The 22,561-nt window shown below is 46.2% G+C and overlaps 1 pseudogene; it reads right to left on the minus strand.

The window, feature by feature from the left end:
• LOC147883533 (uncharacterized) overlaps positions 1-22,001 on the minus strand; it is a 44,316-nt pseudogene extending 22,315 nt beyond the window's left edge.
• Positions 22,002-22,561: the final 560 nt, after the last annotated feature.

The following is a 22,561-nucleotide window of genomic DNA, read 5'->3' on the forward strand; positions in this document are numbered from 1 at the left end:
AAAGGAAAAATTAAATTATTGAAAAGGCCACAGGAGATCCTTTGTACAAAGACTCATCCAGAGCAATATTTGTTGTTTTAGCTTCCTACTCAGCAAAACAAATGTGCGGAGTGGAAGGGAGCGTTCCTTGCCGTTCTTTATTCCCAGGATGGTGGATAGAAATTGTGCTGCTTCCTTGAGGAGAGGGTCAAGGATTGTGCGAAGCAAGATGCCATCTCTATGGATCAGGGTACCCTTGGTGAGGAGAGACTGTACTTCGATAAACTTTGCATCAGCAGACCGTTTAGGGTATTGGCCACCTTGTTTTGGCAATGAGAAAGCCCTTTGAATGACCGTACTATCGAGGATAATGTTCAGTGGGCTCTGTTGTACAGTGATTGTACCGTACTTGCCATCCGTTGCATTGCTGGAGTAGTAAGAGTGGAGAAAGTCCTTGATGTAGGTGGTCATGATAGGACTGTCCTCCAAGGATTTGAGGCTCTCATGTAAATTGCCTAGACCCCGTTGCTCCAAGTAAGATGTTGCTTCCTGGGAAAGAGCATAAGTCGATGTGGGTGGCCAGACAAGTTCCAATGATTGGGCCTTGTTAACGGTTGTGTAGGCCGGCTGTGACTGGGGTGGCATTTGTTCTGCTTGGACATGCACTAAATCTTCTTCGGAGCTATCGCTTTAGACCACGAACGCCTGTGGTCTCCGTGGTTGAGAGGATGTAGATGGCTGCGAACTCTGGAGGGGGTCCCGTGGTTGAGGCAGTGGGCTCTTTCTGCGCATCCTCTTTAGTGGCGGCATCTTTTCTGAACCTGCATCCATGTACATGTAGTGTACCATTGATCATTAAATTGATTGGCATGCCTGTATGACCTTTCTGTGTGTGTGTAGGAGAGAGATCCTTTTTTTTTTTTTTTTTTGGGTTATACATCCTTTGAGAGTGTGGAATGAAAATGTGGGGTACAATTATTCATGCAATCATCTATGTGTCTAAGGGAAAGCGTGTGAGTGCACGTGACCTAGTAGCTAAGTAGGGACTAACTATATGCCTTTTTTTGCTGGGATTTTCATAGGGCAGCTAGAACTCATCATCACTTCTGAGCTCTAGGTAAAATCTATTGAGGCTACCTATATGTGCGAAGACGTACATATGCAAGTGAGTGCTCGTGATACAATCTAATCCTAACTAAGGAAGACTTGGTTTCCCAAATCTTCGTTTTTGTCGGGGATGGCTCGCGTGTTGATGTAGTAGCGCTTCAGTCGGCTCTCGTTTATTGTTGTGTTGAATTGGACTCCATCTAGTGTTTCAAGTAGCACAGCTCCGATGGGATTCATCTTTCATACTCGGTAGGGTCCTTGACCTAGATACTTCAGTTTTCCCTTGTGTACTTTGGCATTGTATAACAGGACTAAGTCGCCTTCCTTGATGTCTTTAGCTTTCAGATTCCTATCAAACCATGCCTTTCTTCGACGTTTTTCTGTTGTCATGGCATGATAAGCGACTAGTCTTGTCTCTGTATGCTTTTCCAACTGACAGAGCCTTTCTTTCAAGGACTCATGATCACCCATGCGTTCCTGTACTACTGCGACGCGTAGACTTGGTATTAAAAATTCGAGTGGGACCACGGCTTCAAGGCCGTACACCAATTGAAAAGGTGTGTTCCCTGTACTGACCTTGAATGTGGTTCTGTATGCCCATAAGGCTGCATTCAGTTTCTCTGCCCAATCAGAACGCTGCGGTTCTACTACCTTGGTGAGGATATTGCATATGATTCTGTTTGTGGATTCTGCTAGTCCATTCCCTTGGGGGTAGTAGGGTGTGCTTTTTCTATGGATGACCATGAAGCCAGACAAGAGTTCTTGGATTACCTCATTGACAAAATGTGTGCCTCTATCTGACACAATTTCAATGGGGCATCCGAATCGGGTGATCACATGTTCATATAAGAATCTTGCTGTGCTTTTGGCATCTGCCTTTCTGACTGCTTTAGCTTCAGCCCATTTTGTAAAGTAATCAGTGGCCACAATGATGTAGCGAGCCTGTGTTCCTTTTGCTGCTGGATGTATGGGACCCACATAGTCAATCCCCCATTTTTCAAATGGTTGTTGTGCAACAACTGTTGTTAGGGGATTGACGTCTTTGTGTTGTGGTTTAATAGTTTGTTGGCATACATCACAACCTTTTACATATTCATAGGCATCTGCCCATAGTGTTGGCCACCAGTAGCCTACGAGGAGAACTTTTCTTGCTGTGGCTTCCCCTTGGAAGTGTCCTCCTGCAATGCCTTCATGGACTTCACTCAGGATTGGTAGGATCTCATGAGGCATTACACATCGTCTTAATATCTGGTCCTTGCCCATCTTGTACAGTTGTCCTGCAATGAGTGTGAAGGATGTGGGAGAGAGGGAAGGAGTCTCACTTGCGGCTTTCTCACATGCACAATGGGGGAATACACACGAAGGTGGAGGCTGAAAACAGTTTTCCTCTTCTTAGTTGTGAAAGCCAAAAGAACTAAAGTACAAAGAAATAGAAGAACCCTATATGTGGGTTTCAAACCAAACTCAACTAACTAAGGTGGCATACTAACTGAGCCACGAACTAGTGTAGATAAGGATAGCTGTCATCCAGCTATTATTCGTGAGCGGTGTACCAACCGCATCTCCAGCTAACAAGTCGGTGACATAAATACACAACGGTCACCCTAGCATATCGCGAGTGGAGCTCGATATCTCAACACTCCCCCTCGAGCTCAATCCCAATTCCTGCACACCAAGCAGGTCTCTGAACTTGCGCAGCTTCTCTGCGCCCAATGCTTTCGTGAAGATGTCAGCTACCTGATCCTCTGTGCTGACATAAACTAGATCAATAAGACCTAGTAAAACCTTCTCCCGCACATAGTGATAATGCACCTCAATGTGCTTTGTTCTGGCATGAAAGACTGGGTTCTTTGCCAAATGTATACTACTCATGTTGTCACAATAAATGACAACTGGCCCATCTGTAGACTGATGCATATCATAGAGTAGCTTATGCAACCAAGCTACCTCACATGCAGCCATTGCTGCACCCCTGTACTCAGCCTCTGTGCTCGACAAGGAAACTGTAGGCTGTTTCTTGCTGCTCCAAGTGACTGCAGCACTCCCAAAAGAGAACACATATCCACTGGTAGATCATCTATCTGAAATGCTACCAGCCCAATCAGCATCAGTGTATCCATGCAACTGTATCTGAACCCTAGCCTCATAAAATAGTCCATACTGCAATGTGGACTTCACATACCTGAGTATGCGTCTAGCCGCATCCAAATGCGGTTTCCTTGGAGCCTGCATAAACTGACTTACCAACCCAACAACATAGCTCAAATCTGGCCTGGTAATAGTCATGTAAATCAAACTTCCTACTACGCGTCTGTACATAGTAGGGTCCTCCAGAAGCTCACCTGCATCTGCGCTCAGCTTCACATTCTGCTCCAAAGGAACTGAAATAGGCTTACAGCCTGTCATCCCATATTTGGATAGCATGTCCAGTCCATACTGCCTCTGCAAGAGCTGTATCCCACTTGGTGATCTAATCACCTCAATGCCCAAGAAATAACGCAGCTCTCCCAAATCCTTCATCTCAAACTTCTGCCTCAGTAGCATTTTCACATGAAGGATATCTTCATCACTATCACCTGTGATGATCAAATCATCAACATAAATGACCAGCAGCATAATCCCTTTCTCTGTTTTTCTCACATAGAGTGAGAAATCTGCCTTGGAAATCTGAAAGCCAATAGTGACAAGATACTGTCCTATCTTGTCAGACCATGCTCTAGGTGCTTGCTTCAAGCCATACAAGGCTTTCTTCAACCTGCAGACAAACTCAGGATGAATGGCATGAACATAACCTGCTGGTTGCTCCATAAAGACCTCTTCTTGCAAATCACCATGCAAGAAGGCATTATTTACATCCATCTAATGTAAAGACCATCCCTTTGATGCAGCCATAGCAATGGCTGCTCTTACGGTTGCCATCCTTGCAACCGGGCTGAAAGTTTCTTCATAATCAATGCCATATGTCTGTGCATACCCCTTGACAACTAATCTTGCCTTGTATCTATTCACAGAACCATCTGCATTGTGCTTGATCTTATAAACCCACTTACAATAATTGCATTCTTGCCTTTAGGCAAAGGCACCAATTCCCATGTAGCATTAGCATCCAAGGCATCCATTTCTTCATCCATGGCTTTCTCCCATTTTTCATTTCCCATGGCTTGCTCAAAAGAAGTGGGTTCTGGTTCCTGCATCACTTTGACCATATAGGCATAGTGAATGGCTGTAAATCCATCATATTTCAGCCTATCCATAGGATACCTAACCCTGGTAGACCTACACAAAATAGGCTCACTTCCAGGTGCTCTCAAAACATCCCTGGTCTTCCTTACTCCAGGTGTAACAGTAGAAGGAATACCCAACTCATCATCAATGCTCTGCTCTGAGCCACTGGATTCACCATCCACACAAGAGTGGCCTGCATTCACATCAAACATGGGCTGATCTACCTTCTCTTTTCCTTTTCGTGATACCTGCGTACCACTCTCTGCATTGCTTTGAGGGGATTCTCCTGATCTCAATCTGCCTGTCCATGGCGAAGTATGTGAACCACTGGTAGAGGACACTCTAGGTCCACTGATATTTTGTGATTGCTGCTGTGCATTATGTGCAGCATTACCATTTTGTGCATCTACATCAATCATCACATTTACTGGTTTATACCAGCTGCTCATCTCATAAAAAACAACATCTCTGCTCACTGTGAACTTACGTGTAGAAGGGTTATGACATCTATACCCTTTCTGCTGCAGAGAATAACCAATAAAGACGCACTTCTCAGCTTTTGGATCCAACTTGGACCTCAACTCATCTGGCACATGGACATAGGCAATGCATCCAAAAATCTTCAAATGAGAAATATCTGGTTTCCTACCAGTATACATCTCCTCTGGCATCATGCCATGTATTGCTACAGTGGGAGTCCTGTTCATTATATAGACTGTTGTAGCAACTGCTTCAGCCCAATAATAATCTGGTAGATCTTTTTCATTTAGCATAGCCCGAGATACCTCTCCAATATGCCTGTTTTTTCTTTCTGCAATTCCATTTGGCTGTGGGGTATGACTGCATGAATATTGCTGCTTTATACCATGCTCCTGCAAGAACCTTGCAAACTCATTTGAGAGATACTCTCCCCCTCCATCTGACCTTAGGCATTTTATTTGCAGGCCTGTTTCTTTTTCAACCATAGCTTTGAAAGCTTTGAAGTGCCCAAACACTTCACTTTTCTTTTTCATAAAATACACCCACAGTTTTCTGCTGAAGTCATCAATAAATGTGACAAAATAGTGACAGCCTCCAATAGATGCAGCTTTTGTAGTCCACACATCAGAGTGGATTAATTCCAATGGCTTTTTACTCTCTTGAACATGCCTAGGAAAAGGTTTCCTTGCCTGTTTCCCAAATTGACAGGCTTCACAAACCTTGTGCATTTCTGCAACCTTGAATTTTGGCAATCCTGCAACAATATTTTGGGCTTGCATTGATTTAAGTCGCTGTATATTAACATGACCAATGCGTTTGTGCCAAATATCAATATCTGCAACTCCACCGGTCCCATGTGCAAACATTGCTGCACTCAATTCAGGCATGTTTGCATCCAACGTAAACAACTTGCCCTTCTTCTTTCCTTTTGCTATCAAGCGACCATTATTTTTCATATCCTCAACAAAGCATCCATGAGGATTAAATCTGACCTGCAAGCCCTGCTCAACCATTTGACCAACAGAAACCAGGTTCTTGGTGATGTTCAGGACATGAAATACATCAGACAAGTATTTCTTTTTCCCATCCTGCATAGACAAAGGAATTTTGCCAATCTGCACAATAGGATGTGCAGTATCATCACCAGTCTCCACAAATCCTGGCTTTTCCATTTTCCTTGCATCTTGCATCCATTCTGCATGACCTGTCATGTGGTTTGATGCACCTGAGTCAACATACCACACATCATTTTGTTCTTCTGCACTTGTCACAGAATTGGTCATATGCTGCACCATAAAAAGATGCTCATTTCTGTCATCACCCTGCCTACTAGAAGATGCATAAATGCCTTGCTGCAATTTTCCATTCATAATGTCATTCTGCTTTTTGTAGCAGTCCTTAGCCATATGACCCATTTTGCCACAATAGTAGCATTCAACATTGCTGTTTGCATTTTGGCTTCTCTGCCATCCACCACGGCCTCTTTGGCTCCCCCTGCCTCTAGAATTACCACGTCCTCCTGCATAGGACTGGTTTTCTTGCGTTTGCTGCATATTTTGATTTCTACCACGGCCTGCAGATCGGCCTCCTCTACCTCTGCCTCTACCTCTGCCAGCATTTGAGTAGAAGATAGTTTCTTTTGAAGTTCCTGCTGAAGAAGATGCACCACCATTTCTCTGCTCTTCAGAAATTAGAAGAGCAATCAGCTCCTCAAAATCAGGAAATTTTTCACGGATGGCAATGGATGTCCGGAACTGTGCATAATCCTTTCCTAGACCATTCAAGGTCACAGAAACCAAATCATCATCATCCACTGGTGACCCAATGGAAGCAAGTGCATCTGCAATTTTCTTCACTTTCATGTGGTAGTCATTTATGCTCAAATTTTCTCTCTGCACATTGTGCAACTCCTGTTTGAGTTGCATTTTCCTGGCTTGCGTATTTGTGCTATACATTTTTGCCAAAGTATCCCATGCCTCCTTTGGCGTATTTGCATCCTGAATATGCACAATCATGGAGTTCGAAATACTGATAGACAGCCAGTACATAACTTTCCTGGCTCTCTCATGCCATCCTTTGAATGCTTGCATTTCTTGTTGACTGGGAACATTAGGAAGAACAGGTTCTTCTTTATTTCCTGTAATGAATTCCCAATAGCCTTTTCCCATCAAGAAATTCGTCATTCTAAACTTCCATGCCTGGAAGTTGTTCTTGTCAAGCTTTTCAGTGACAATCTGTGAAAGAGAATCAGATGCCATTACAGAACACTGCAAAATATTATGTCACTGCAAAAAACACAGCTTTTGCCTCACACGGGCAGATCTGTAAAACTGACGAAAGTGGTATTTCACCACACAGTCACTTCCTAGTGACGATTTTGCATCAACAGGCAACAGGCATGAATCTGCAACTCCCAATATCTCTGCACACAGGCATACGATGCAATTTCTGTGGCACCTTTCCACCGACCAGCCGCGCAGTGGTCGCACAACCAAAAACAGGGCCTTTTTTTGAGTGCCTGCGAAGAACTTCCGCCTTCAAAACCGGCCCCGAAACGGCCTCAAATCAAAAAAATAAAGTCACCATGGGCTTTGCCCTTACCCGCAGCATATACTACGCTCTCGCCACACCGCGAAGGGCGTCTCAATCTGAAACAGTGCACTCCTGCACTTCTGGCTGTGCTACCTGCAGAGATTTGCTCCCAAACTCAAAATAGGAAAGCAACACTGGTCCTCTTACCAGGACACCACGAACTTGGCTTGCTTTCTTGAGCTCCTTACCACGAACAAGGCTCTGATACCATGTGAAGGATGTGGGAGAGAGGGAAGGAGTCTCACTTGTGGCTTTCTCACATGCACAATGGGGGAATACACACGAAGGTGGAGGCTGAAAACAGTTTTCCTCTTCTTAGTTGTGAAAGCCAAAAGAACTAAAGTACAAAGAAATAGAAGAACCCTATATGTGGGTTTCAAACCAAACTCAACTAACTAAGATGGCATACTAACTGAGCCACGAACTAGTGTAGATAAGGATAGCTGTCATCCAGCTATTATTCGTGAGCGGTGTACCAACCGCATCTCCAGCTAACAAGTCGGTGACATAAATACACAACGGTCACCCTGGCATATCGCGAGTGGAGCTCGATATCTCAACAATGAGTTGATAGGGTGCAGCCTTTAGAATCAATTTTCTGGCATCTACTGCTTTCATGTCAGGGGGTGGTCTTCCTGCCATCAAGTACCCAATGATATCTCCACACCATTCTGGAACAGCATCTATTTGAAATAGTGTGGCATCTGGTAAGTCGTCTTCTACTCCAGTGGCTTCTTTTCCTGTCTTGACTCGAGATATGTGATCGGCAATGTAGTGTTGGGCACCTTTGCGGACCACGATTTTGAAGTTGAATTCTTGCAGCAAGAGGAGCCATCTGGTTATTCTTCCGGTGGTACACGGACGGTTCACAAGATAAAGCAATGCTTGATGGTCGGTGTAGAAGACAAAATCATTTGCAAGTAGATAGTGCCGAAATTTCTTTACACTATACACCATTGCTAGGGCTTCTCTTTCTGTGGTTGTATAGTTGATCTCTGCATCATTGAGTTGTCGACTGGCGAAGTAGACAGGGTAGTCTTTCTTATGTTCACTAGGTTGACAAAGCACACTCCCAATTGCATACTTGGATCCATCAGTATGAACATGAAAATCAATATCCCAATTGGGAGATATAAGGATGGGTGCTATGATTAGGTGCCACTTTAAAAGCTCAAAGGCTTGGTTGCACTCTTCGGTCCATAAGAACTCCACTAATAATTTGTAAAGTGGTCTAACTATCATGGCATACCGCAATATAAATCTTCTATAATAGCCGACATGTCCCATAAAGACCTGTACACCTTTGGAATTTGTAGGAGGAGGCAATTCCATGATGATTTTGATTTTGTCCATGTCAATTGCAATCCCATGTTGAGAGACGATGTGTCCCAAAACAACTCCGTGGGTGACCATGAACTGGCATTTTGTTGGATTTAGGGAGATGCCATACTCCCTGCATTTGATTAGTACTTCTTCCAGACATTTGAAGTGGTCCTGTTTGGTTGAATGGATGCACAAATCATCCAGGAACACCTGTAAAAACTTATTCAAAAATGACTTGAAAGCTGTGAACATGACTCGCTAGAATGTGGTTGGGGCATTACAAAGGCTGAATGGCATGACTCTATATGCAAAAATACCCCATTCTGTAGCAAATGTTGTTTTTGATTGGTCTTGAGGAGCAATTTGCACTTGGTTATAGCCACTGAAGCCATCCAAGAAGCTATATATTTCGGATCCTGCCACCTTTTCCAACACTGTTTCTGTTAAGGGTAGGGGGTAGTGATCCCTAATTGTGGTGGCATTCACATTTTTCAAGTTTACGCATATTCTGAGCTTCTTGTTGCGTTTAGGCACAATGACAATGGGTGAAACCCAATCAGTGTGCTCTATCTCGTAGATGAATCCGGCATCTAGGAGTTTTTCCAGCTCGTCATAAACCATGGTGCCATATTTAGGATTTGTACGATAAGGTCCACATACCTTAGGGTGAGCATCTTCCCTTATAGGGATCGTGTGAACTGCCACTTCTGGTGAAATTCCTTTCATCTCTTTGTATGACCATGCTAGGCAGTCACGGTATTCCATTAGGAGGTCTTTGAGTTTGATTTCATCTTCTTGATGGAGCTATTTCCCAATGAAAACCAATTTTTCTTCCTCCCCTTCAAGGGCGAGGTTTATTGTGCGTGTTTTTGCCGGTCCCTCATAGATTGGAGTTTCTCCAATGCTATCGGTTTCTTGAACTTCAGATTCTCTGATTGGTCTTGGCATTGCTATTGGTGCACTGCCACTTGTATAATTCTTAAAGTATTCCGGAACTTCTCGAAGATCGGCCTCTGATGGGGTTGAACTAGCCTGGTAGGTGACATGTGTACTGGGTGGCATAGTTGCATTGAGTAATTTGTTAGGCTCTTCTTTTCTTTCTTTTTCTGAAGTCTCTTGATCGAGCTTCATCCGCACATGTGGCTTATATTTCCGAAACTTCTTACGTTGGGAACTGTGGGGTAACTTTTCCACTGGTAAGGTGTTTCCAAGTAAGGGTTCATGTGCTGCACATACTCCTTGTAGTCCCTCAGGGGACCATTCAAGAGGTGGTGGTTTTGATTTTGTGGGAACTACCTTTGCAAGGTACAATTCGACAATCCTTGTTTGGACTCGTTTGAATTCATTGAAGTGCTCGGCCTTGGCTTTTCTGCGATTTCCTCCGGCAGCTTTCTTGCGGGATCTTCTGCTGTTATTCAACTGTGGAGGTTCAACTTTTGGGAGCTCAACTGCCATTAGGGCATGCAGAATGGCTAGGTCATTATCAAAGATTTGATCTTCAATTTCAGCATTCGCAGCCTCTGTTTCAAGGTCCCAAGGAAAATCTGAGTCATCATTGGTATGGGTACCTTCTTCAGGTTCATTATCCCATTCGAGGTCAGCCATAAAGAATGGCATCTTTAGATCGATTGGTTCTTCATGTGTCGGTGGAGGATCGACCTGTAGTGCGTTAACATCTATTTGTGAGAAGATGGGGTCTAATGAATGGCAATTGTCGATGGTTGCCAATGTTTGTATCCAGTTATTGACATTGCTTTGTGAGTCACCTGCTATGGCATGCTGTTGCAAGGGAGCTGATTTGCTCGAGATTGTCATGGAAGATGTGTCATCCAATGCTCTAGGAACAATTGGTTTAATAGCTCCTGTCCCCACATTCACCCTGACTGTAGTGTCACGATTTTGGATTGTCAATCTATCCGTTCCCCAGTCATGGAGGACTGATGCTTCCCGTAACCAAGGACGTCCCAGTAAGATTTGATAGGATTTTTTGGGGAGGAATTGAAGGGAAAAGCGGACTCCTGCGATCTTTGTGGACACGCCATTCACTATGTCCAAGGGTTTAGCCCGTGAATCATCAGCAAGGCATATGTTGAAATTATCCTTTTGCATTGGTGGGAGACCCCATTCTTCGTAGAGCTCCTTTGATAGGACATTGACACCTGCTCCACCATCCACTATGGCTTGGACTTCATTATATGCCTTGTGGATCAAAGGCACATTGATGTTGCGTATGTCATCTCTCTCACCCATCCGCACAGGGATATCTTCAATGTCGTTCATAGGTGGAGGGGGATTTGCGAGTTCAATCCATCCTTTGAAACTCTCCCAGAGATTGGGACAATTCCGTAAGAGGATTCCGATGGGAATTGATACAGGGCAACTCAGGATGCTAGAGAGTGCAGCTCCTTCAAGTTGACGTGGCGGTACATTCTGTTGTGGAGTCTGTTGTTGGAACAAAGGCTCGAGTACAGTATCAATACTTTGTGGGGCCAAGTCATTTAGTGGGTCTTGAGCTTGTTTCTGAGCCTCAAATTGAGCTTGTTCATTTTGGATCCATTGCTGAAGTACCTGAAAACGAGCCTTCTCTACCTCTGCATTCGGGAATGGAGCTTCTTTTATTCGAGGCTCGGGAGTTGATGTGGATGAACTTGGCTGCTCATTGCTTGGCGGAGCTGGGGGCACTTGTGCTTTCTTTTTCAGAAGTCGCTTCGGTTGGATTGGAATGATAGGGTCCTTCGTGGCCTCTTTCTGTTGGCGTGTAATTACATTGATAGGCTGTGACCGTAGACTTGCCGGACCCAGACTTTGATGGTCTACCCCAATGATAACGATGGGGATGTCAGGCTTAACCTCTGTTTGTTCTGGGATCTTATTTTTCATGGGACAATCCATACAGGCATGTCCTATGCCACAATCTCTGCAGAGCGGTTGGAAAGTGGCTGGGCTACCACGATGAGGGCACTCTGCGATCCTATGATTTTCTCCACAACCGTAACACTTGATTGGTGCTCGAAATGTGTTGGGTCGCACTTGATTTGCATAGACTGGTATTAGACCCTCTGCACCTTCTACATAGTACACTGGGTACTCTGCTTCATACTCAAATAGCGAGTCTACTTCCTTGGCTTGTAATTGATGTATGGGAACTGCCTGAGGAGCTAGATTTGGTGCTCTTGGATACAGTCGTGGATTCGGATTCCTGAGTAGTTGTGGGATTTGTGTCCGAACGGGAACAGGATTTAGTCTCGGAGCTGGTGGCGCTTGTGCAAGTGCCGGTTGCCTGTATACTGGCATGGGTGCCACTTGGTATTGTGGTGGTCGAGGCGGATTGTTGCACGTGTTGAAGATGCAACTGGTCTCATCATGGCGGCCGACGACACAGATATGGCACCACAACCGTGGCGGTGGATTTGCTTGTGCAGTGATCCTTGCTCTTAGGACTGAGCATTCATTTGCTGTACGATTTGCCAAGCAGTGTGGGCACCAGACATTTTCTCGCCGTGGATATGTTTGAGTTGGCGGCTGAGACAAGTGGAGTTTTTGATCCATGGCCTACATCATATCTTCTTTCAGCTTCAAGGTCATGGCCTCGAGGCGATCTTCATTGGATGTTTCGGCAGTGTCCTTTGATTTACCTTTTTTCGAACGCTTATCTCGTGTATTTGATCTGGCATCGTCACTGCTAGTGTCTGAATCTGTCATGCCATCTTCGATGTCAATGGCTGCCGCATGAGCAGCACTGAATGTTTCATAGCTACTTATCTTTTTCATATCCTTGCGGATTTTCTTTCGTAGACCTGCTATGAACCATGCCGTGAGGTACTTTGCATCTGGGCGTGGGTCACATTTGGCGATCAATCTCTTCATCTTTCCCAGGTATGTGCGTACATCTTCCCTCCGGCCTTGTTCAATCTTGCTGAGTTGGAGAGCGGGATCATCTTGTAGCCTTTCCATTTGAAAGCGACGTTTGAATTCGGTTTGAAGTAGGTCCCATGTGGCACGTTCTTCCACGAGAAGGTCGAGGTACCATTCTGATGCCTCATCAGTTAAGGCCATTGGAAACCAAGCCACCTTGGTTTCATGGGATTGATCACCACCTGCTCGACATGCGGCATCAAAATGCTGGAGGAAGCGAGCTGGGTCTCCCCGACCATTATATTTGGGAAGTTCCAGTTTTCCCAAGGGGCGTCGGCCTTGATTGTTGTGATTTCGGCGATTGAAGAAGTTGTCAGCCTCGGCATCGAGCTCGATATCCCCATCATGCTCATGACGGTGTCCAGCCATGTTGGGGCGTGGAGGAGTTAAAGGAAGTTGTTGAATCTCAGGGGGGGATTCGGGGTAGAGGATTGGTGGGGGCGGTTGTTGCAGTGGAGTTAGTTGCAGATGGGGCGAGCGTTGGAGTCGAAGTCATTGGCCGAAACGTAACTGCATGCAGATTGTGCGTGATTTGCCAAGGGTGTCGCTACCCCAAGGGCGTTTGTGGATGTGGTGTTGTTAGGAGAGTTAGAGTGATGTTAGTTTGTGTAGGGACCGTCGTGTTAATAATGTGCCTAAGATTGTCCTACATGTGTAGGGAAATGTGCCGGTGCAGACGGATCGTTAATCGGAGGTCACGGCGTGAAAATACGAGTGAATTTGTGCAAAATGAGGCCCACACGGGGCCACGAATGAACGTGTGCTCGGGATGCCGAAATGGTGTGCAATGGGCTGGAAAAATACCCCGTAACGTGTTGTTTCCGTGTGTGAAATTTGGGTTCAAACGGGGTTCAGTTTGGGTCCCAAACGGATCAGTTTCGAGGGGTTAAAGGAGGGGTAATTTTGACGTTTGGGGGGTCCTAATTGTGGTGTGAATGGACTTTAGCTCCAACTGAGGGGTTGAAACCAAGTGATTCTAGTTAAGGGAACTAACCTAGATCCTCCCAGTTACTATAACTGGGAGGTTTAACTAACTGTAGTTAGTTACTAACGAAAGAGTTAGTCTAGCCTAACTGAGGGTAATCTAACCGAACCTAGTCTAACTAACTGAGGGTGAACTAAACTAACCTAACTTCAGTTACTACTAACCTAACCTACGTAAACTAATCTAACTGAGGTTAACTAACTAACCTAGGGTTAACTAACCTAACCTAACCTAACCTAGGTTATCCAACTAACCTAACTGCAGTTAGTCACTAACCTAAGGTTAGTTTTAGGTTAGGTTTTTCTTTTTCTTTTTTTTGGGGTGCTGGGGGGGCGTTCCGACGGCGGCGCTCGGGGGGGTGGGTTCGCGCAGGGGGGTTTTTTTGCAACGGGGGGGGTGCGAAGAGAGGGGAGGGCGAGGGGAGAGAGGAGAGGGGGGCGTGGGAGAGGGGCGAGGGGGGTGAGGGGAGAGAGGACGGGGGGGTGCGCAGCGAGGGGGCGGGGTGCGTAGCGAGGGGAAGGTGTTGGGGGGCGGGGTGGGCGGCCGGTGGCACCGCGCCGCGGGCGTGCGGGTGCGAGCGCCGGGGGGAGGGTGTGGAGGGAAGAGGGGCGGCACTGCAAATCAGTGCCGCGGGGTTGGCGTCGCCGCCGTGGGCGGGGAGGGACCGGGGCGGGGTTGCGCGGGGTGGCGGGACGGCGTAGGAGGGCGCTACGCGGGCAGGCGGCTGGTCGCCGCGGGCGGGGAGGGCGCTGGAGGGGAGAGGGGCGGTGCTGCAAAGCAGTGCCACGGGGTTGGCGTCGCTGTCGCGGGCGGGGAGGGGCCGGGGCGGGGCGGGGCGGGGCGGGGCGGGGTTGCGTGGGGTGGCGGGGCAGCATAGGAGGGCGCTGCGCGGGCGGGCGGCCGGTCGCCGCGGGCGGGGAGGGCACTGCGCGGGGCGACGGCGGGGAGTGGGGGTTTACAGAGAGGGGGGGGTAAGGGGGAGGGGGTAAGGGGGAGAGAGAGGAGAGGGGGGGGTGGGGGGTGGAGGGGTCGAGCGTAAGGGGGGAGAGAATGAGGGGGAGAGAGGAGAGAGTGAGAGAGAGAGAGAGGGGGTGGGGAGAGAACGAGGGGGAGAGAGGAGAGAGTGAGGGGGGGAGGTGGAGAGAGAGAAGAGAGAGAGAGAGGGGAAAAAGGGGAGAGAGGAGAGAGAAAGGAGAGAGAAGGTGGAGGGAGAGAGAGAGAAAGAGAGAGAAGGGGGAGGGAGGAGGGGGAGGTGGAGATGAAGGGGGAGGGGGGGAGGGGGTGGTGGAGGGGGAGGGGGAGAGAGGGAGGTGGTGGTGGAGGGGGAGGGGGAGAGGGGGAGGTGGAGGAGGGGGAGATGAAGGGGGAGGGGGAGAGGGGGAGATGGTGGTGGAGCGGGAGGGGGAGAGGGGCAGGTGGTGGTGAAGGGGGAGGGGGGGAGGGGGAGGTGGTGGTGGAGGGGGGGGAGGGGTAAAAGAGCAAAAAAAAACTGAAAGACGGAAATTGAAAAGCAAGGAGAAGTGGTCACCTGAACGCTCTCCAAGTCTTTCTTGATGTAACGGGATTGTTGCAGAACAATGGACGGTGGGTGGAAGGCTAGGTCATCGCTGCGAGAAGGGCTCGATGTGTCACTTACATGGCGAGGATAGGAGTAAGGGGGTGGTCGATGGAGAGGGAGGAGTGTCTTGCGTGGGGCTCGGAATGAGGAAGAGAATGGAGGCAAAAAGTGAAAGATGAAGAATGAGGGGGGATGGAGTAGGTTTTTATAGGATTGGATTTTAGGTTTAGGGTTTAACCCTAAACTCTTCCCGAGCCATAACTCTTTATGGAGAGCTCGGTTTGCCTTTCTGTAAAAAAGTAAAATGATCAAAATTCAAAGCTCTACGCATCCGTGTCCACTATTTAGCCTGATTGTATATCATGTGGCTTCTTTTTAAGAAATTAAGAAAATTTCTTAAGGTAGTAACCCCAAGTGGATGTTTGGGGTTGATATGTTTGGCTAGATTTGGAAAAAAAAATTTACTCTCCTTGCCCTTGAGTGTTATGTTCGTGAAAGTTTGAAGTAGTGACTTGTTTTACACATACCTACGTATGTTTACTCACGACTTGAGACGCTAGTCTCCCCGGCAGCGGCGCCAAATGTTTGCTCTTTCCTACTGCTTTCGTAGGAAGAGATGGGTGATTCTATGTTGCAGGGTTCCGAGGCTTTTTGTCACCTACAGATATGTTGGGATTGTCGTTGTAGTATATGTGTAGCTTAGGACCTCCCGGTGAGAGACGTAGGCTTAAGTGTGGTAAGCAAACAAAGTGCAAGCATGTGTAAAAGGCACGTAAACCATCGTTGTTGGGGTAATGAAGGCTTTCGCCTTCATTGGGGGTTGTAGGGTTTAGGAGGAGTTTAAGGGTTCAGAAGGAGGTTCCAGGGTTTAGAAAGAGTTCAGGGTTAGAAAGAGTTCCAGGGTTTAGAAGGAGGATCCAAGGTTTAGAAGGAGTCCAGGGTTAGAAGGAGGATCCAAGGTTCAGAGTAGAGTACATGGTGGAGAACTCGTCTCCCTCGTAGATCATGGAGTTTAAGGGTTTAGGAAAGCATAGGAGTGGGAGAGGAAGAAGGTGTAAGAGCATGGGTGAAGGAAGAGAGAGAGGAGGAAGGAGGAGGAGGGAAGTCCTGTTGGAAGTCGTCGGCTTGCTTTCATTTGTTGACAAGATAAGCAAGATGTAACCATTTTGATGACGTTGCTTTTCATCTGAGGCCAATAGTATGTTGCACTGAGTAACCGATAAGTCTTGTTGATGCCTGGATGGGCAGCATAAGGTACTACATGATGCTCTTTTGACAAAAGATGTCGAACATCCTTGTCATGTGGTACACAGACGCGATCTTGATAATACAGAAGGTCGTCCGTATAAGAATAGGATGAGAAAATCTTCTGTTCGGAAGTCGAAGGTTGATCTTTTGAAAGAACTTGTACTGCTGTGCCGAAGTCTTTATCATTGAAATACTTTCCTTTGAATGAATTCGGAACATCCACAGATAATGTAGAGATTACCATAGCTAATGCTAGAGTTAACCTGCTGAGAGCATCTGCAACTACATTGCGTAGGCCTGGAATGTACTCAATGGTCATGTGAAAGTTGGCCAGAAACTCAACCCAGCGTGCTTGTCGAGCGTTCATGACTGGCTGAGTAAAGATATACTTTAGAGAGTGATGGTCCGTCTTGACCACAGAGTCGGCTCCCATGAGATAATGTTTCCAAGAGCGATAAGCATGTACAACGGCAAGAAACTCCTTATCATAAACCGGGTATCGGGTTTGGATATCAGAATGTTTATGGCTTTCAAAAGCAATAACTCTGCCTTCTTGCATCAAGACTGCTCCTGTAGCGATGTCGGAAGCGTCGGTCATGACCTCAAATGGAAGGTTTGGGTCAGCAATAGCCATAACTGGTGTGGTAGTGAGTGCTTGCTTGAGTTGTTGGAAACTATACTCTGTTTCGGGAAGCCACTGAAAAACTGCTGTGCTTTTCAATAATTTGGACATAGGAGCTGCGATTTCGGAAAACTGATAGACCTTTGTATGGTAGAAGTTTGCCAATCCGAGAAAAGAGCGGACAACTTGAACATTCTTAGGAGTAGGCCAGTTTCAGATTACCTTGACCTTCTTGGGATCCATAGAGATGCCTTGAGTTGAAATAACATGTCCCAAATATTCGAGTTGGGTCTTGAAGAACTCACTCTTCTCAATGTTGATGTAGAGAGAATTTGCGCGGAGAACTTCAAAAACTTGGTGAAGATGTTGTCTGTGCTCAAGAAGGGATCTGCTGAAAACGAGGATGTCATCGAGGTAAACGATGACGAACTTATCGAGGAAAGGCCTAAAGATGTCATTCATTAGTGTCATGAATGTGGCCGGGGCATTGTTTAACCCAAAAGGCATGACCAAACATTCATAGTGTCCATACTTTGTTCGAAAAGCTATCTTGTACTCATCGCCTTCTCGTATGCGAATTTGATGATAACCTGAACTAAGATCAATCTTTGAGAATTGTGTTGCATGTAGAAGTTGATCGAAGAGGTCATCGATGCCGAGGCAATGGATACTTGTTTTTTATAGTGAGCTTGTTGAGGGCTCGATAGTCGATGCAGAGGCGCATTGACTTATTCTTTTTTTCCACAAGTAGTACAAGAGATCCGAAAGGGCTGCGACTGGGCCGAATGTGACCTTTGTCGAGTAGCTCGGTCCGCTGTCTTTGGATTTCTTCATTTTGAGTGGAAGAAACCCGATAAGGAGGTTTCGACAGTGGATTACTGCCGAGAATAAGTTCGATTGGGTGATCCATTGGTCGTCGAGGTGGTAACTGCTTTGGCAATTCCTGTGGAAAAATATCCAAGTAGGGCTGGAAAAAAGGTTGGTTGAGGTATTCAGGAGGATCCTTTGTTGGTGTCTCCTCTACTGCCGTAACCAATAGAAGTGAAGTCTTTACTTGACGTTTACGAATGCACTTCTTTACTTGTAGGACAGAGGCAACTAGGGTTGAAGGAGAGTCCCTAGAACGAGTTAGCTCAATAAGTTTTCCCTGGTGGACAAACTGGATAGTATGGCTGCGAAAACTGATTGATGGATCATAGTCGTAGAGCCACTGTTGTCCGAGTATGACATCGTACCGAGAAAGAGGCATGATGTCGAAGTTCAACTTATCCGTATAATGTTGGATGCGAAAAGACAAGTTTTTGATCCTGGTGTTGCACAAGAAAGTCGTTCCATTTGCGAGTTCAATCTGATAGTCCATGAGACTAGGACTAGTGGTCAACCAACGTTTGTCGACCATAGAACTAGCTAGGAAATTATGAGAGCAGCCACTGTGGATGAGGATAGTGACCGTTGTTCCACGAATCGATCCTTGAACACAAAGTACTTGAGTGGCCAGGGAAGGTTCGGGGTTGCTGGCAAGGCTCAGGTGGATGGTATTTGCCATTCAAACAGCTTTGCCTTTCTTGTCTTGTGCTGGGGTAGCATCTTCTGTTTGAGAAGTGCTAGGTTGCATATTGGAATTTTGCTTTGGTCACTTGGGACAATCGAACCATCTATGGTCGCCTGTACAGATGGTACAAAGTCCTTTTGTGCTGGAGTTGTTCTTCTTGTCAGTGGCTGCACCTTTATGTTGGGGATGTCGGTAATGACTTTGTGAAGAAGAAGAGGCGCGATCCTTGGAGGAGTGCTTCTGTTGGAATCCAGCATATGATTTCTGAGTCTTCGGGGGATCTTGAGACTATCGCTGACCTTGATTACCGGAGTTTTTTCGAAACCTGGTGTTATCTTGAGGGCGAGCACCTTTGGCCATAGTACTCTGCTTCCCTGTGTTTTGGAAATCTGTAATGCGTTCTGTGTAAGCAATAGCGCCAGCTGTGGTGGTGACGTTTGCTTTAAGGACATCAATGCGTAACGAGGAATTTAGGCCTGAGATGAAAGCATGAAGGCAATCATCCTCAATTAAACCATCAATCTCCCAGCACCAATGTGGTGAACTGAGAGATGTAGGAAGACAGGGAGCCTGTTTACTCCAACTGTCGGAGTTTTGATCGTGCTTGGAAGTCCGCATTGGCAGGAATGAACTGCTTACGGAGCACGTGTTCAAAACGTTCCCATGTTAACACACTTTTGCCGTCCTTTAAGCGTCTTTGCCACCATAGGAAAGCTGTATTCTTAAGGAGGGAGGCTGCTAAGGCGATCTGTTTGCCTTTAGTGAGGTTAACAGTATCAAAATACATGCGCGTTTTTGCGAGCCATTGGTCAACTGTTCAGTGATTGCGTTGACCAGTGTAGGCTTCCGAAAGTTTGATGTCAAGTCTTTTAGTTTTGGAAGCTTGAAGTAAACGGTAGAGGGCACGTAGTTCAGTGTTTTCTACCTCTGGTGGGAATGAATCCGCATAGTCGTCTGGTTGCGTCACGTCATCCTCTGTATGTGTGGTACTGCTAGAATCTTGAAGTTATTGAACTTTTTGGACCAATTCGGAGATGCTGTCCTGAAGCTGGGAAATTTGAAGTTGCAGTAGTGTTTCGCCTTGTACATTGACTTCAAGGGTATTTTTTCGACTTGAGTCTTTGATCTCTGGAGAGGCTTCACGCGAGCGTTGCGACATATCGGAGATCCCTGTGAGAAAAGCACGAACCTGCGCTCTAGTTTGTACCATTCTTGGAAGAAGATTCGGGCTGCTCCCTGAGGTTGCTCATGTTGGAGGGGGCAGGCGAGGCAGGATGGAACCACCCGTGGAAATCTGGTAAAGGAGGTCCTGTCTGAGGTAACACTGGTGATGCCGAAAGGGGTGTTACTGCTCGTGAGAGGAGAGAGTACGTTGCAGAGTCCACGGATCTGAGAAGGGATAAGGAGCTGCTGTGGAAAGTGGAGGATATCCAGGAGGAGGAGTGCCTTACGTCTTTAGCCAAGAAATATGAAATGTCGGATGGATTTTACCCCATGATGGTGGTAATTCCAATTTGTAACTTAAAGGTGAATTGTTCTTGACGATCCGGAAAGGTCAATAGTATCTTGGTCGCAACTTAGGAAACACAGACTTAACCGTCTTATAGCGATGTGGGGCTACAAATAATAGTACCATGTCACCAGTGTTAAATTCCAGGTGACGTCTATGTTTGTTGGTAGACCGTTGATACCGCTCTTGCACTTTTCGCATATGATCCCTGACTTGGAGTAGAATGTCTTGCATTTCTTGAACCAGTTGATCAGCTAGGGCCACTCGATGTTGAAGTACAAAATTTGTTGGTACAATCGGAGTGTGTCCATAAGCTGCTTGAAATGGAGTCATGCTAATGGCACTATGGAAAGACTTATTATAAGCAAACTCAAGGAGTGGTAGATACTCTTCCCAAGCTGCTAGGCGTGACTGAATATAATGTTGAAGCATTTCTTCTAGAACTTGGTTGACTCTTTCAGTCTGGCCATCTGATTCTGGGTGGTAGGCTGAACTGAACAGTAGAGTTGTACCCAAAGATTCGAACAGTGAAATCCAAAAGTGACTGGTAAACTTAGGATCTGTGTCGGATATGATATTCTTGGGCAATCCATGGTGTCGGAAGATGTGTTGTATGAAGAGTTTGGCGATGTCCGGAGCCTGTGCACTGCTTTTGCAAGCAACAAAGTGTCCATTTTGGACAATCGATCAACAATTACCATAATCTGAGTATTACCTCGGGAGGATCGTGGTAGTGTTGTAATGAAATCCATGGAAATACTTTCCCACCTTTCAGTTGGAACTGGAAGAGGCTGAAGAAGTCCTGTTGGAAGTCGTCGGCTTGCTTTCATTTGTTGACAAGATAAGCAAGATGTAACCATTTTGATGACGTCGCTTTTCATCTGAGGCCAATAGTATGTTGCACTGAGTAACCTATAAGTCTTGTTGATGCCTGGATGGGCAGCATAAGGAACTACATGATGCTCTGTCTTTAGCCAAAGAACAAGGAATTCTGTGATAAGTCGATGTCGAGTCTCTCGCTGTCGATGGTCCAGAATACGCTCAGGAATAAGGAGAACATAATCGTCTTCGATTTATGGGACATAATCACCTGCAGGAGGAACTGCTTCATCGCCTGGAATGTGGTTTGTCTATCTGGCTGGTTCATTGTCTATTGATGAGTCTGCACATCTATTGAATGCACATAAGTAAAGAAGTTTGTGATTCCACACCCACAACACACTGTGTGAGCTCCTGGGCATTACTATAAGTCTTCCGCTGCGTGTACCCTTTGTTGGGTATTTTCTAACACATGAACCTTGAGGCCTCACCATACACCACCAAATCAAAACTCTTCTTATATTGCCTCATAGGATTTCTCCCAACTAGAGAAACTCCAAGCCTTGGGCACAGATAAATGTGCAAGTCTGAATTATCTTTAGCTACCACAAACTGCAACGCTTGTCCTCCCTTGAGTAGCACTACCTTGCTGAGAACCTCCTGGCTTGGGTCAAGAACCGCTAACTCCAATGGCTTGCTGAAGGAAGGAACCACTGCATGACTTGATGTTTGGCCATTCATTAGTTGGTCCAAGTCTCTCTTATCTGCTATCAACTCAACAGCTGTCCATGTGACCATTTCTTTTTGAATCTCTTCAATGTCATAGTTTAGAGTCATCTTGGTAGATGATGAACTACCCCATGGGATCCATGTAGAAAAATCGGAGAAACCTTTATTCGAGAAGCCTTTCAATCTCGCGCTCAACCTGTCCTCCTGAGACTGCGTCGAGATTGACACCTGCTGCTTCATTGCTTGTAGCAAGCTGGAAAAATCCTTTTCCATTTCATTCTTGACAGCTGTAGCCTTGTCCCTGAGCGATATCTCCATCTTGCTACCAATGAGTGCGTGTATGTCTTGCTTTACCATGGTTCTTATCACATCCAACAGTCCATCACATACAGTGCTGTACAAGGCCCAGGCTGCGGACATGATCTTATTGTGCATAGATGCAGATGATGGATCTGAGGGGGGGTTCATGAGGTGCTCTATTATCAAGGAAAGCCTTCATCTTTGATGTCCTTTTCAAAGTTAGCTTTAGACCATGTCTTCACATCCGAGGTTAGAAGAGTTGTGACGAACTTCTCACTCAATGTAAGTTTAGCACCAAGCTTTTTCACTAAATAGCTGGCTGCCATCACTTGTTTCTTCCATCAGGGCTGCATACCAGGTTCACCTGACTAGATGCTACAAAGCTCCTCCTCCAACTTCGAGAGTTCTAGTAATAAACAGGCACCATAGTCACAATCCACCTTGTTGACATTGCAACACGGATCATTTACTTTCAGCTCCTGATCATTTCCATCAACAGCTTCTTTAACAGCAATGTTTGGACCCTTTGAACAGTGGTCATTTGCTTTCAGCTATTGTTCATGTACATCACCAGCTCCTTTACCAGATATATTTGGACTATCTAATGCGTTGTGAAG

The sequence above is a fragment of the Dipteris shenzhenensis genome, chromosome 28 (genome assembly GCF_047967505.1).
Source record: "Dipteris shenzhenensis isolate YYH24624 ecotype China chromosome 28, Dip_SZ_1.0, whole genome shotgun sequence".
NCBI classification, from domain to species: Eukaryota; Viridiplantae; Streptophyta; class Polypodiopsida; order Gleicheniales; family Dipteridaceae; genus Dipteris; species Dipteris shenzhenensis.